Source organism: Acanthopagrus latus, chromosome 9, assembly GCF_904848185.1.
Source record: "Acanthopagrus latus isolate v.2019 chromosome 9, fAcaLat1.1, whole genome shotgun sequence".
Lineage (NCBI taxonomy): Eukaryota > Metazoa > Chordata > Actinopteri > Spariformes > Sparidae > Acanthopagrus > Acanthopagrus latus.
Window position 1 is genome coordinate 12,542,328 of NC_051047.1, and position 13,657 is coordinate 12,555,984.

The 13,657-nt window shown below is 39.0% G+C and overlaps 1 protein-coding gene across 3 annotated transcripts in view; it reads right to left on the bottom strand.

Moving 5' to 3' along the window:
• Window positions 1–9,508, bottom strand: part of dop1b (DOP1 leucine zipper like protein B) — a 29,710-nt gene extending 20,202 nt beyond the window's left edge. For 2 of the 3 annotated variants that reach the window (XM_037108716.1, XM_037108717.1), the window contains exon 1: window positions 1,876–2,097. The gene's annotated coding sequence lies outside the window, so the exon portion shown is untranslated. Of the gene's footprint in view, window positions 1–1,875; window positions 2,098–9,492 lie in introns of those variants that run through there. The other variant, XM_037108715.1, reaches the window with a different exon arrangement.
• Window positions 9,509–13,657: the final 4,149 nt, after the last annotated feature.

Sequence of the window (13,657 nt, forward strand, 5' to 3'; positions counted from 1 at the left end):
GTGTATATATTGCCTAATATATAAAAACATGTATTATAAAGATTATAGTGCACAATACAACAATATATAATATATGTAATATGCAACAATATCCTTAGGATATTTTAGAGTTATTTAATTCCCAGTGAAATTACTGCTTTAATGCACTGATGTCATTTTAGACAAATGCTGAACTGTAAAACATCCCTTCTCTGTTACCTATATTTGTCACAAATGGAATAGCAGCTGTGCACTTAAAAGTCGATATAACAGTATTGAAATATTTTACTTCCTAATATTAGTATCAGCATCGCCCTTCAAAAAGTTTAGTATCGGTCAGTCACTAATAATAACACATTGTATACAGTGCACTTCACTGGAAATTGAATTTGTACCAGTACTCACAATAAACAGCAACACCATCACGAATGTGTAAGAGAGCTGCAAGAAAAAAAAAGACTCCTACCACCTGCACCCTAACCCTTACCTCGGGCTGCATGATACGGTAAATCGTACTATTATAATTTTGACAGATATTAAGATCTGATATGAGTTGCGATTAGTGGGAATTATTAAAATCAGGCTGCTGTGACATTTGTCGAGGTCTGTACCAAAAGCATGTTATCTTATACCTGGAGAACAAGAACTGTGGGCCAGCGCATCTCCACAGCACTACAGTTTTGCATTTTAATGCTACTCTGTCAAACATTTCACCTCCATCAGAAAATTGCAGCTTCTATAGTTTAGATATTTTAATAATAATACTACCATGGCCCTTTTAAAACATGCATTATCGCTGTCATCAATTAATGAACATGTATTAGCCACCTCTAACCAGACAAGACTAAAGACATCAAAAATGTCTAATCCACAAATGCCACATGCAAGACTCGTGACTGCAGTACTTGTAAAATCCCGGCTACAACCCTCTCACCAGAGGATTAAACTATCCATCCTTTTCTTCCCCATTGACTGGCTTGATTTAGGTACGGCTGGTTAAAGACAGAGCATGTTAACGCAAACTCACACTACACAGCAGCCCACACCTGCCTCAGCTGATGTTATTCCTCACAGATCCTGCTCAGATGGACCACCACTCTTTCTGCAAGGAGGCATCTTGTGTGCGCAACCTTACTTGTACAAGCAAATGAAGAGCCACAAAAAAACAGCTTAATCACAGGTGACAGGCAGATAACCAAATGGTGTAGGCGAAGCAGAACTGAATGTACATTCTCACTTCCTCATCGCATGCATCAGCAAAACAGCAAGTGCGATAAAAAGCATGCATTTTCTACAGGCTGCTGTCATATAGAGGAGTGTGTGCTTTGAGGGTGGACACACGCACTATAGCACACAACAGGTCACCTGACTGACACCACCATCACAGGCTTTAATGTGGCGGTGTTTTGCTGTGAGAAAGCAGATGAGGAGACTTTACACATGACCTGTGGCCAAATGACAGTTGGCTACTGCAGCTTTTGGCCTGTAAACATATCGTGGCATCATCAGAGCCTACTTATGTAACACAACCTCAGACCACCGACTGGATGATAACATCATCGACTCCACTCCGAAAACAGGCGTAAGATATTTTTTACAGCACGTAAGACATTTTTTTTACAGCACGCTAGCTCGTCAAATATGTTTTTGTACTGCTAGCTTAAACACATTTTCGCCAATACTAAAATTGAACAAGGGACACTCGGTGGCATTGCTAGCTGTCCATTTAAAACGAACCGTAAACGTGATACTGAAACGTCAAGGTTTAGTTTTTTGGGGGAGATATAATAAAGTTATTCACTACACTATAAGAGGACATCATATAACGTGACCGTTAGAGTTAATATCACCGCAGTAAACAATATTAGCTAGCTATCAGGTGCATCAGTGACTCACCGACTAGGAAACAAGCCCAAGATGCGCCGGAGAAAACACTCGCTTCAAAGCAGTCCGACTCGAAAAAGCGACAGCCCCGTCCTCATCTCGCTTCTTTCGTGGCTCAAAGAAAAAGCGCAGCAAACGTGTAATTCGTCCTGAGGATGAGTGTGTCACTAAACATCCCCACTTAGAGAGACAGTCCTGACGGGGCGGGATCCTTAAACTCAGCTGATTCAGAGCCGAACGCAGCCGGACAGTTCACTTCCTGGTAGAGAAGGGGTGGGGCGGGGGTATCTAAAGCTGGGAAAGGGGATGTTTGTCCTCAAACTGTCGTCGAAAAAGTCAATATTAGAATCGCGTAAGCTGATTTCTCACCGAGAGCGAACTAGAAACCAGTTTCTCATCAAACAGCGTTAAAGTACAGCTGAGGACCTCACTGTCAACTCACTGCCCCCAGGCTTTGGTACAGTCCAGGATGTACCGTGTTTACAAACCTCTCACCTCACTGCTAGATAGCTCACAATATTGGAATCACACAGACAGCAACTTAATGAACAACCATAGCTTTATTTATTTGTTTATTTACTGCAAATGGAAAATCTTGTTTTAATATTGTACATTTTTCAGGTGAAATGTGTAATTAAGGGCTTAGTATTATGTAATGTACAAAATACACTCACTTTCAACACACATATTAAATTAGGCATAGCTAAGCAGTGCAATATTGCCCAACATCAGATATTTTAATGTCTGGAAAATTGTGAAAGATTTTTTTTTAATGAGCTGATCCCCAAAATCAATTTTTAATAGAGATTTCTTTTCACAGTTAATTTACCTTTGTTGTTGTGTGTCTATTAACATCAGAGAAGCGTCAGAGATTTTGAGATTTTGCACATCTGTTCAGGTTGAAGGGGGGGAAGTATAGTAGAATTTACATGAGGTCACTGGCCCCACATACTCGTAACAGCAATAAACATATGATTTGTCATATCCTGTCACATGCAATAAAGCTAACAGTACAGTCAGAGAGGTGTCAGTCCTGCACATTTGTGCATGCTGAAAGGAGGTTTAATCAACAGAAATAATTTAAATCACACTGTGAGTTTACCGTGTGTGTAGATGAATGACCCAGTTCTTTACACACCCTTCTCAAATGTTGACAACAAACTGATTTCAGAAGTTACCAGTTAGAATAAGTTTTTAGTTTGAAATTATGAACCTGGAAAAGGTGCCACTACTGTGGTTTTAATTCCATGTATTTTATTTAAAACAGGCTCCTCTCATTACTAAACATTTCCTGTTGTCACCACAGTTAGAGTAAATCATTTTAAAACATTAGTATGTATTTATTCCATCATAATTATTCTACTTTTTCTTCAGCAAAAATAAATTCAGATGTAAATGTGTGAAGTTTGCTCTTTCTGCAACATGAGAGACTTTCCTTGTTCCTCGTTATCTGTCTACGTATCATAGCAGGAAATGCACAGATGAAATCAATCACACAATGATTAAATATGGCTGCATGCATCACATTTGGGTGTTTCAGGTATTGTGCATGTCGGCCCTGTCACTTAAATTGGACATAGATATCAGTTAGATTATATGAAATTTGCCAATCCTATAGCAATCGTATTTTGGGGAAATGTGCAGTCCTGCAGCAGTAAAGGGTCGAGGACAATAAAAATAAGAAGCATCACTAGAAAAGGCTAAACATGTAGACAGTATAGCAAATAAACAAGTAAATGTGCGTGTGGCTGACTCTAAAGTCTAACAGCAGCAGGAAGGAAGGACATGCGGTATCTCTCCTTCACACAACACAATGTGGGTGACACAGCCTGCCACTGACGGACATATCAGTGTGATTATTAGTAGCACCCTCCTGTCGCGATAAGTCAAAATGTTTGCTGTGTGAAAGAGCCATTGTTGCTTTTGCTTCCTTGCAGATGTTGTTGTGCATTTATTCATTTTTCTAACTTCTTGTATGTATACAGCAAGCTGTTGTCCAGCTGCATAAGGTTGTAATCCAAAAAAAGTCAAATGTCTGCTGAATATGTGACAGGAGATCATTATGTCAGCTTCCACTTCCGGGCATTTACGTCTAGATCTGTTGGAAACTTAGAAGTTAGCACCTTTAGTTTCAACCCACCCATTTTTCAAGTGAGCAAAATTACATGTGACTGACAGGTGTGTTGCGGGGGTGTCCAATCACATTGATTATTCAAACAATAAATACTGCTGAATGTCTTCTCTCAGTTTCAGCTTTGGGTTTTGCATTTGCATACTGCATTTATAGTTAAAAAGGTGTAACAAAAATGTAGACCAGAAAGCTGTCCATGGGAGAAAAGCATGAAGGTGAGGGCAATATCGTGGCTTGGACTTGCATGGCTTCTTCTGGGACGGGTTCACTTCTTCAGTGATGATGTAACACATGATGGCAGCAGCAAAATAAACCCAGAAGTCTACAGAAACATTTTGTCTGCCAATTTAAAGAGATGGAACCAAACTGATCGGGAGATCCTTCATCATGCAGGAAGACAACGACCCAAAACACACTGCCAAAACAACCAAGGAGTTCATCAGGGTAAGGAAGTGGAAGGTTTTAGAATGGCCATGTCAATCTCCTAAACCCTTTCGAGCATGTATTTTACTTGCTAAAGGGAGAAGGGATGGGAGAAACCCCCCAAAACAAACAGCAACTAAAAAAGGCTGCAGTGGAAGCCTGGAAAAGCATCACAAAAGAAGAATGAAAAGGTTCAGTGATGTCAGTTGTTGCTGTTATTACAAGCAAAGAATATTCAACTAAATATTAAGTATTATTCACTATAATCTATTTTAAGTCTCCCTGTTCCAGTACTTTTGCTCACCTAAAAAGTCGGTGTTCCATTACAAATTGTGCTATCTTAAGTTTTTTAACAGATCTACATGTAAATACCTGGAAATGAAAGCTGAAACGCTGATCTCTTATCTCATATTCATCTTTTGATGTCCAACACAAGTGTTTTCAGTGTGCAGCCAAAGGTGAACAAAAGTGATACCAATGTCTGCGTCTTTACTCATTCACAACTTCACAATAATGACTATGTGTTGCAGGAACAACCGACCCAACCTTGCAGGATTCCCTCTCATTTAAATACAGCATGATAAGTGTTCCTCTTTATGGACATTTTTTGTCCCTGTGATGTACTGTAAATTTTGGATTTCTAGTCGTATTAATAATATTTCTTTGTATGTCAGAAGTAATGTTGCGCTGTAAATAACAGATTTTCAACTTGGCCTTTGGTTATAACTTGTCTGGGCAGAGAACAGACTGCATGTCGACACCAGGAAGAGCAGGTACAAGTTTGTGTCTCTAGGTGGAGCTCCAGTATTATGCAAAACATTTTTGAATCTGCTTGTATCTGCTTAATCTCAGGTAATGTGGCCAATAAATGATGAAATATCAATAGTGAATCATTTTGAAAAGTGGGTAATTTTAAAGTCTGCAATGTCTCATCATAGCACAAATTATGTGTGTTCAGGAATAAAAGGCATGAGCTGAATAGAGATAACAAAATATTGAATAGCAACAGTCTTTGTTTCCATGTGAGCCCCCTGACATCCAGGTACTTAAACTGACCTGCAAGTCTTATTTATTCAACACGATGTTTATTTTTACTTATACACATCTGAAAACTGCTTTGTCAGAGGAAATAACCAAAACTATTTTACAGTTAGGCTAACCATTAAAATGACACATCATAACACCATGTTCATCCACATAGAAAGAAATCCTAGGAAAAAAACCCAACATAAAATAACATTGAATGCAGGTTTTGGGGAAGAAATTTTAATTAGAAGAGAAAGGTCTTCCGGAAGTGAATTGTTTTTATGTCCAAACAAACTAAATGAACAAACTCTTGTTGTTCTCATGACTGAGTAAACAAACTGGCCTTAAAGAACAACACAGTTTCATACTGTTTTACTTTGTTCATATTTGGCGGACCCTGCCACCTTTCTAGCTTCACACAGTGTTCTGGGGACCTTATTTTCCTCTGAGAACAGTTTGTTTATTCGCTTATGGAAAAACAAAATATTTCTGAGTTTGTACAATTTTGGACAAATGTGATCTCTGACCCCATTTACCGTCCCTCCGGCACAAATTTGATTAACTTTTGTCATATTTTGAACAGTAAATTATTCCTACATTTATATATTCTGCATCACTATTATATTGTTAAGATGAGGACAAGTTATTTTGGCTGTTGCCAATATGAGCTGGTGAAGGAAAGCTGAAGATGTAGAGGTGTCATTTACACATGGGATGCTGGGGAGACCTTTTCAAATGACCAATTTTGTCCCCATCAATGTTTAAAAGTATAATTACTTAATAATGTGCTGAAAAAGAGCATGTACCAATACATGCTCACTAACAGAAGAGATCAAATTAATTTTCAGGCATCATTATGCAATGTTTTTCCCTGCTGTAAATATCTATTTCGACTTAATACCATCCCCTCATTACATCGACTAAAATCATGTATGTTGAAATGTTTCATTCATCTTAGCCCTCATGTCCCCACAACTTTTCAACACACAGTCAAACCCTTAGGAAGAGGCGTGAACGATCATATCTGGTTTTAACACTATAACACCTCAAGATGTATAGTTAAAACAAGCAGTGCTGAAGTCAGCCAAAGGTATGCCTCAAAGTTGTGACTCCTAACCTGCACATTTGGTCCCTTCCTGTCCTGCATGTTGTATATGAGGACATGTAATGTTGTTTATAGTGACCAGCATCTACCTTTTTAAAAAAATATTATTCATGAATTCACTGTTTACTGGAACAACTTGCATAAAAACTGAGAACGACAAGTAAACAAGTAAACAAAAGTATGATCGGCATGATCGGCTACTGTAGACAAGACCCGCATCCCATGATTACAGATCAGTTGGCAAAACGTGCAGCGAATATTCAACATGTTTTGAAGTCTTTTGTCTCCTATGATATCAAGCAGGGTTTCTAACAATCGTCTGCACTTATTTCATCCATGTAACACCAGAGAACATGAGCCCACTCTTATAGTAGAAAATCTTTTTATAGACTAAATGACATAATACAGTGTTTACCAATGGAAAGTATGCCTAATAATAGAAAGGCTTTATTTAGACACGGTGAGAAACAGCAGCATTGGAACAGTACAGTACCTGCCCGCTGTGCTCTAAAAGTGGGACAGTGATAAGCCGGTTACTTCTGCGTGAACATCACTGAAAGTGTGTTCAGTTGCCACATGTCTTACTGAAATACCAGAACTTCTGTTTACTCTTACACCCTTTATGTTTTTGTGTCTGACTTTCACTCGTGAACAAGCTCTAACATTCACAGCATTTTTGGTATTCTCAGAGGGATCTCTATCACCATGGTTACACATGCTGATGCAGATTTGAAAAATGTGAAACATATTTTGAGACCGAACAGCCTTTGAAGCGGTAAGCTACTCTTGGAATTTATTCATACGATCTTATCAGTAAGACTGTTTGCAAGACAAGCTCATTGCTTATTATTTTAAAGCTCTTGGTTACACATATAGTAACTGATGACCAGACCTGGGAGACGTGTTACCCGGGTTCACCACGGTTTGTGTTTTGTTAAATCAGCAAACTGAAAGGTATCCTGGCTATGACTAACGTGAAACAAAGGGGGAGCTATGGTCTCGTGTGCATACTGTACACATGGAGAGCACTGTACAGTACACTTGTGTTTCCACTCAGCCACAACTCAGTTGGGCAAGAGAGGGGGAACAATGGGTTTATTGTTACCTCGGCCAAGAGGGTTGTTTCCACCCTGTCTGTCTGTCTGTCTGTTTGTCTATTAGTAAAAGAGAAATCACAGCTCCTCAACAAATTCAAGTTGTGAGTCATGTTGAATGTGGAACTTGTGGAACTCTGTTTTTCTGCAATTCAACACTTACCTACAACTGGTCATTGATGCATCAATGCATGCAGTAGGTAATGTACTGTGCAGTTTCAACAAAACTAGAAATATCAACTTCAAGTGGTCCTGCAAGATTATGTGCCATCGTGTATGTTTAAGTTTTGCACAGTTCTTCCACGTAAATAACGCAAGATTTAGGTATTCTCTACAATATCAACAGCATGACTGTCCATCACTTTGTATATCATGGTCACCATTTGGATCCAGAAGAAGATTAAAAATCCCCATAGATGATCTTAAATCAAAACTGAAGAGGACTGCGCTGCAGAAGAATACAATATATGTGTTTTTTTTCTTTCTCATTAAAGGTGCATTTTGTAGTTTGGGTTACAAATTTTAAATCTTTCTACAAATTGTCACATAGAGCCCCTTTAAGACTATGATGCGACACAGAGGTCACAATAATGCCACTGAGGACAGACATTTACCTCCAGTAATTTTAATCAGAAGGAGCATGTCTCATATTACTCCTACTTGTGCAGTGTTGGCACTATCAACAAAGTAGGATGACTTCACACAAGGCAGCGAGGTGCTTTCCTGTACACAAGCTCTTGTCCTCCTGAAGTTTGTCCATAAATAGCTTTGCAGGGATTCATATCAAATAGATGTCACAGCCATAACTGCCAGAGATACTAGCTTGTTACCAGGGAGAATCAACCCACCAATTCACGGACAAAAGAAAGCAGTGGTCAACATATTAGAGGTATCCTGCATCCCGTTATCCCCTTAGCACATTTCCTCTCTTTCTTCTGGTCTTCGAATAGAAGGAAATCTGTGCGTTACATAATCTACAATGTTGGGTCATTGTGACATGAGAGCAAGATCACAGCAGGTAACTCACATTTCCACTTATAAAAGCATTAATTTCAGTGTGGTTGTTGCAGCATAATTGCCTTTGAGTTTTTTTCTTTTTGAAAGGAGAAATCTTTGTAAGTACGTACATACTGTGGAGAATGAGGCAGACTTGACCCCCAATTTATATTAATTGGGCTTTTCCAAAAATAGAAAAAAGCATTGGTTCTGTTAAGTGGTCCCTTCTGTCATAAAAATTAATATACCATTATCGAGAGGGTAGCGGTGGGTGAATGTCTGGGCAGAGACAATCACAGGGCAGACCACTGACAGCATAATAGTGTTGGAATAAGTACCCAAAAATCATACTTTTATTAGTTATCATGTTAAAATATCACTTAGGGTGAAAGTGAGAGTCAAGCATCCTAAAAGTATAAGTAAAAGTAAATAATGTGCGCATATAGTTACATGTATGTATACACTGTATACTGTACAAAGTGTCAAATGATTATTGATCTGGCTGATTGTTGAATTCAATATTTAGCATTTATAAATATCTTGAAATCAGTGTTTTTTCACTTGATCGTTAATAAAATCATCCACAATTAAATGCGCGACTTCGGCTCTGATTCAGAAAATAATTCGCAAAGTAACTAGTAACTTCAATAATCACGTAAATGTAATTGAGTAAAAGAACATCTTCCTCTGAAATGTAGTGTAGTGGAAGTATTAGGAAGCAATGAATGGAAATACTCAAGTAAAGTACAAGTACCTCATAAGTGTATAATAAGTACAGTATTGGGAAAATGTACTTAATTACAATCCATCTCTGATAATAGTTTAGAGGCAATAGATGGCTGAAAATAACCGACCCACATTGGAGCCAGCTCCTGTTCCACTTGGTCTGTCTTGCTGGCAGCAGAGTGAGTCGTCTGGCTGGATCTCTGTTGTGGCCTTCCACCCGATAAACCTGAATGGAAGCCTAATAAGGGAACAAAGATGGGTGTGAACACAGATTTACAAACTGCCAATAACCACAAAAATAATAATAGCTGTTGGGTAAGAAATGTGATTATCCAAGGACAGTATGTCTCCAAACAATAGCAGGTCATTAGTGTCTTGTACAGACGTTAAAGTCTGGATAATGATAGTGGCGATTGCTCTACGAGCAATCTTCTCATAGTCTCTGCAGCCTAGATACTCAAAGCTACTGTAGATATTTCTACAGAACAGTCTGACTGTTTGTGTAAACCTCGTAAGGAGGCCTTCGATCTATCTGTGTTAGCAGAAGTAGTGTCTCTGACCTATTTTACCTCCTTGTCCTCTGGCTAGAGGGGAGAGACTGCATCTCCCCCCCCTTGCTATGTTATTAAACAGATAACCATGTATGGGAGCACTGCCTCCTGAAGCTGTAAGATATAATTTGGACACTTGGAAAGGCTTGTTAGGATTATCGTGGCAACACCCTGCGTAGACAGACGTGATGTTATGTTGCTCCTCCAAAATCTTGTTTTATAAACTATCTCAGCGTAAGCAATCGGTGTCTCTGAGTCTTCTTCCTCTCTCCTGAATGGTCAAGTGACCCAAAATTCCACAACAATTGTACATCAAACACACTGCAAATTGGTGGTCAACCAAAGTCATTGAACATGTTACATTTACAGTGACTGCACTTTGACCCTGCCTTTGGAGTAATGGAGTGAGCAAGGTGAGTGAAATCTGACTATTTTTTAGCAAAAAAAACAAAAAAACAACAAGTTTTGGCAGTAAGAACAAACTGTCGAGCAGCTCTGTGAATTCATCATGGGAATCTGATACAATCTCATCTGTCAGACACAGAGACATAGCAACTGAACATCATCATCCTGGCTGACACTGTTGGCATTAGCTGAGAGCATTTTGTGACTTCCAACGTCACCATTTTGGATGCTGCGACTCAAGCAAGGCACACAGACGCCTTCGTCTACTGAATCTCTTAGAATCTACATTCTCACTACCATTGTTTCAAATTTACATTATAGAGGTGCTTTCAAACTGTAGTGTCAACTTGCATCCCCATGACTTATATCTATAAATAGCCTGCGGGGCAGCCGGGTTACACAAAACTGGCAACCTCTCATGAATTTTCATTGTAACTCCGCCATGAAGCACAGCTGCTCTTGAGCGCTGATTCTCAACGACACCACAGGTCTTGTGACTGGGATGACAAGGCAAAGCGGGCCAAAGTGAGCAGCATCCTATTCAATCATTAGGCACTTTGGAGATAAGCCAGGCCTGGATGGGATGGGATCACTCACTGCACAATGCATGACATTGCATCATGCTGATATCGGCATTGATATTCTTACAAGATCATTAAGCAGCGGCCCATCTACAGTCAGGGGTTGCGTCTGCCGTCTTCAAAATCTAAATGCATGATGGGAAACTACTGGCTTTTTTAGACTTATCTGAGTGGGCACTGGAACAGATGGTCTACACAGCTCTTCTTCTGGTCTCTGAGCTTAATTTCATATTAATGTTATTAGCTATAGTTTATACCCTAAAGCTTGATTCTTTTAACAGAATAACTACTGCATGCTTTTCTGTATCAGAGGAAGAAAGGATGCAGCTTGTATGGTTATTGTGTGAGCGTTTTGAGTACGATTATATGGCGACTGCTGTGTAACGTTAAAATTTTTTGACCAGAATTTCTTCGCTTCAGGACGGGATAACAATTCATAGAATGTCTACATATTTCTTATAAACGTGAGACCTATATTCATGAAAAAGTTTGTTTAAATGACAATTATTTTATTCATCATTTCATTCACTTTGCTGTCATTTTATATGATGTTTTGCCACAAACACTGTCTCAAAATAATCAAGTGACAAATTCATGTTTGAGTAAAAGAATCATGTCTTAGGGCCATTAAATCTGTGTTACTTCAGGTTAATTAGCCACTTTTACATCTACATGCAGCTGCTTGTGAGGGAGATTTGCTGGTCTTAATTAGATTATATCGATATCATAATGTGATGTTGCAGTGCACAATGTTAATGCAAAGTTGGATGAAAACAATCACCAATATTTATGTATATAAATATCTGTAAACAAATCTGTATTTTCAGCAAAGCATTATAATGATCCAAGTATCCAAGTCCCATCCGTTTGATACAATATAAAGGTGTAAATGATTAGTTATCTAAATAATAAAAAAAAACAAACAAACTGAAAACACAGTGGTTAATTTTCTTCTGCAGTTACATAAGCCGTGGAGGGTGGGTGTGTTTGGCTTCTCTTCGTGACTTACGGTTGCTGAATTAAAACACACCTTTCCTTATTATATTCTTTATTCTAAGATGCAAGTTGAAACATGTGCCCGGGACAACTGGCTGAGTTACTTCACAGTAGCCTTTTTATTGATTCATTTCATTTGCTTCACTGTCTCTTATATGATGTTTTGCCACGATCACTGTCGCAAAACAATCAAGTGACAAAGTCAGATTTGAGTAAAAGTAAAAAGAATCACGTCTTAACTGGTCTGAATTGAACTTTTTGATAGGTTATTTGTATTTTTTTAGAATATATTTCTTAGGTCCAATAGAAAAAAAAAACAGAAAGATAAACTGAACTTACTACTTTACTATTGTAGACAATATAGCTATCATTTATTTATACCAGACTGATCCCGCCAAGATGCACAACAGAGCAGCACAGGAAATCATTTGTGTCTGCGGCCAACAAACTGTTCAACTCCTCACCCTGAGTGTCAGACACTCTGAGTCAATAGGACAACTCTGGACGCTTTATTGTGTTGAGTTTATACACCAAATGATGTGCAATTTCTAGTAGAATATACATTACTTCTGCATATTTTCTTTGACTTCTGAATGGGAGCAGCTGTAACACAAGCAATTTACCCCTTGGGACCATTAAAGTATTTCTGATGATTCTGATTCCGATGAACCAAGTCAGTTTTATAACGTGTTAACTGAGATGAAATAGTGCGTATGTGGGCTTTATGGGTACACTTATTTTCATGGGTATGCTTTGCTATTGTCATGTTTGTTTGTTGTTATACTTTATGGTGGCTAGTTTAAACATGTAGTCCTTTTATGGCCTCATAGAATAATATAATACATCATACTGATCAGAGGTTCTGATCTGGTCATGACCAGACATTTAGACTCTCTCATTAACTCTCTCATTCAAGTTGCTAATTGGTTAGATAGAAAGTTAAGATTTTTCCACTGTCATTACCAACCTGTATCACTTTCCAGACAGTTTCCTGCCCTCACCTGCTGAGCTCTCACCTCAACAGGGAGGTTGTTACAGTGCGTGTCATATATTGACATGCACGTCCGCACCTTTTCTCTGTAACGTAATAACGTGGGTGACAGCAGCGCGTCGCAAAGCTGTGACGCGTGAGACACGTCTGCTTATCAGACACACGCGTACAAAATAAAGGAGACGCGCAGAGAAAATCGATGCAAAACGGCCAGTGAACTGACTGATAAACCTGCAGCTCAATCTGGATCATCGACCGGCGCTGCCATGTTTCGTCTCGGGTCGCTCGACAAACACGCAACACAGCCAGCGCCGGCTGGGAAATGTAGTTCCTGGTGAAGTGGAAATTTCCAAGATATCTGTCTACAGGAGCGAGTGGAAATTTACTCTGTCTCACTCACTATGCAAAGCTGTGTGTGTGCCTTGCGGGATGTTTTGCTGGAAGTCAACCATGTTAACCTTATTCTCCTCTGACTGCTGAGGCTGCTGACAGTTGTTATCACCAATATGGCAATTAGCCATTTATTACTAGTGTATTATTGTTGGGGTTGTCGTTACCTGCTTGCAAATGCTTCTTCTTCGTCTTCTTCTTCTTCTTCTTATCAATATTATTATGAGTTTATGCACGCACATATCTCAGGGCCCACTCTACATGGGAGGTGTTGCTGCCTGATGAGATTTGGAGATGCGCATCTTCCTCCATATTTCATGTAATATGAAATATGAATTGTTTTTGCAGCGAGTGAACCTAAGGTGGCTGAACTGTGAGT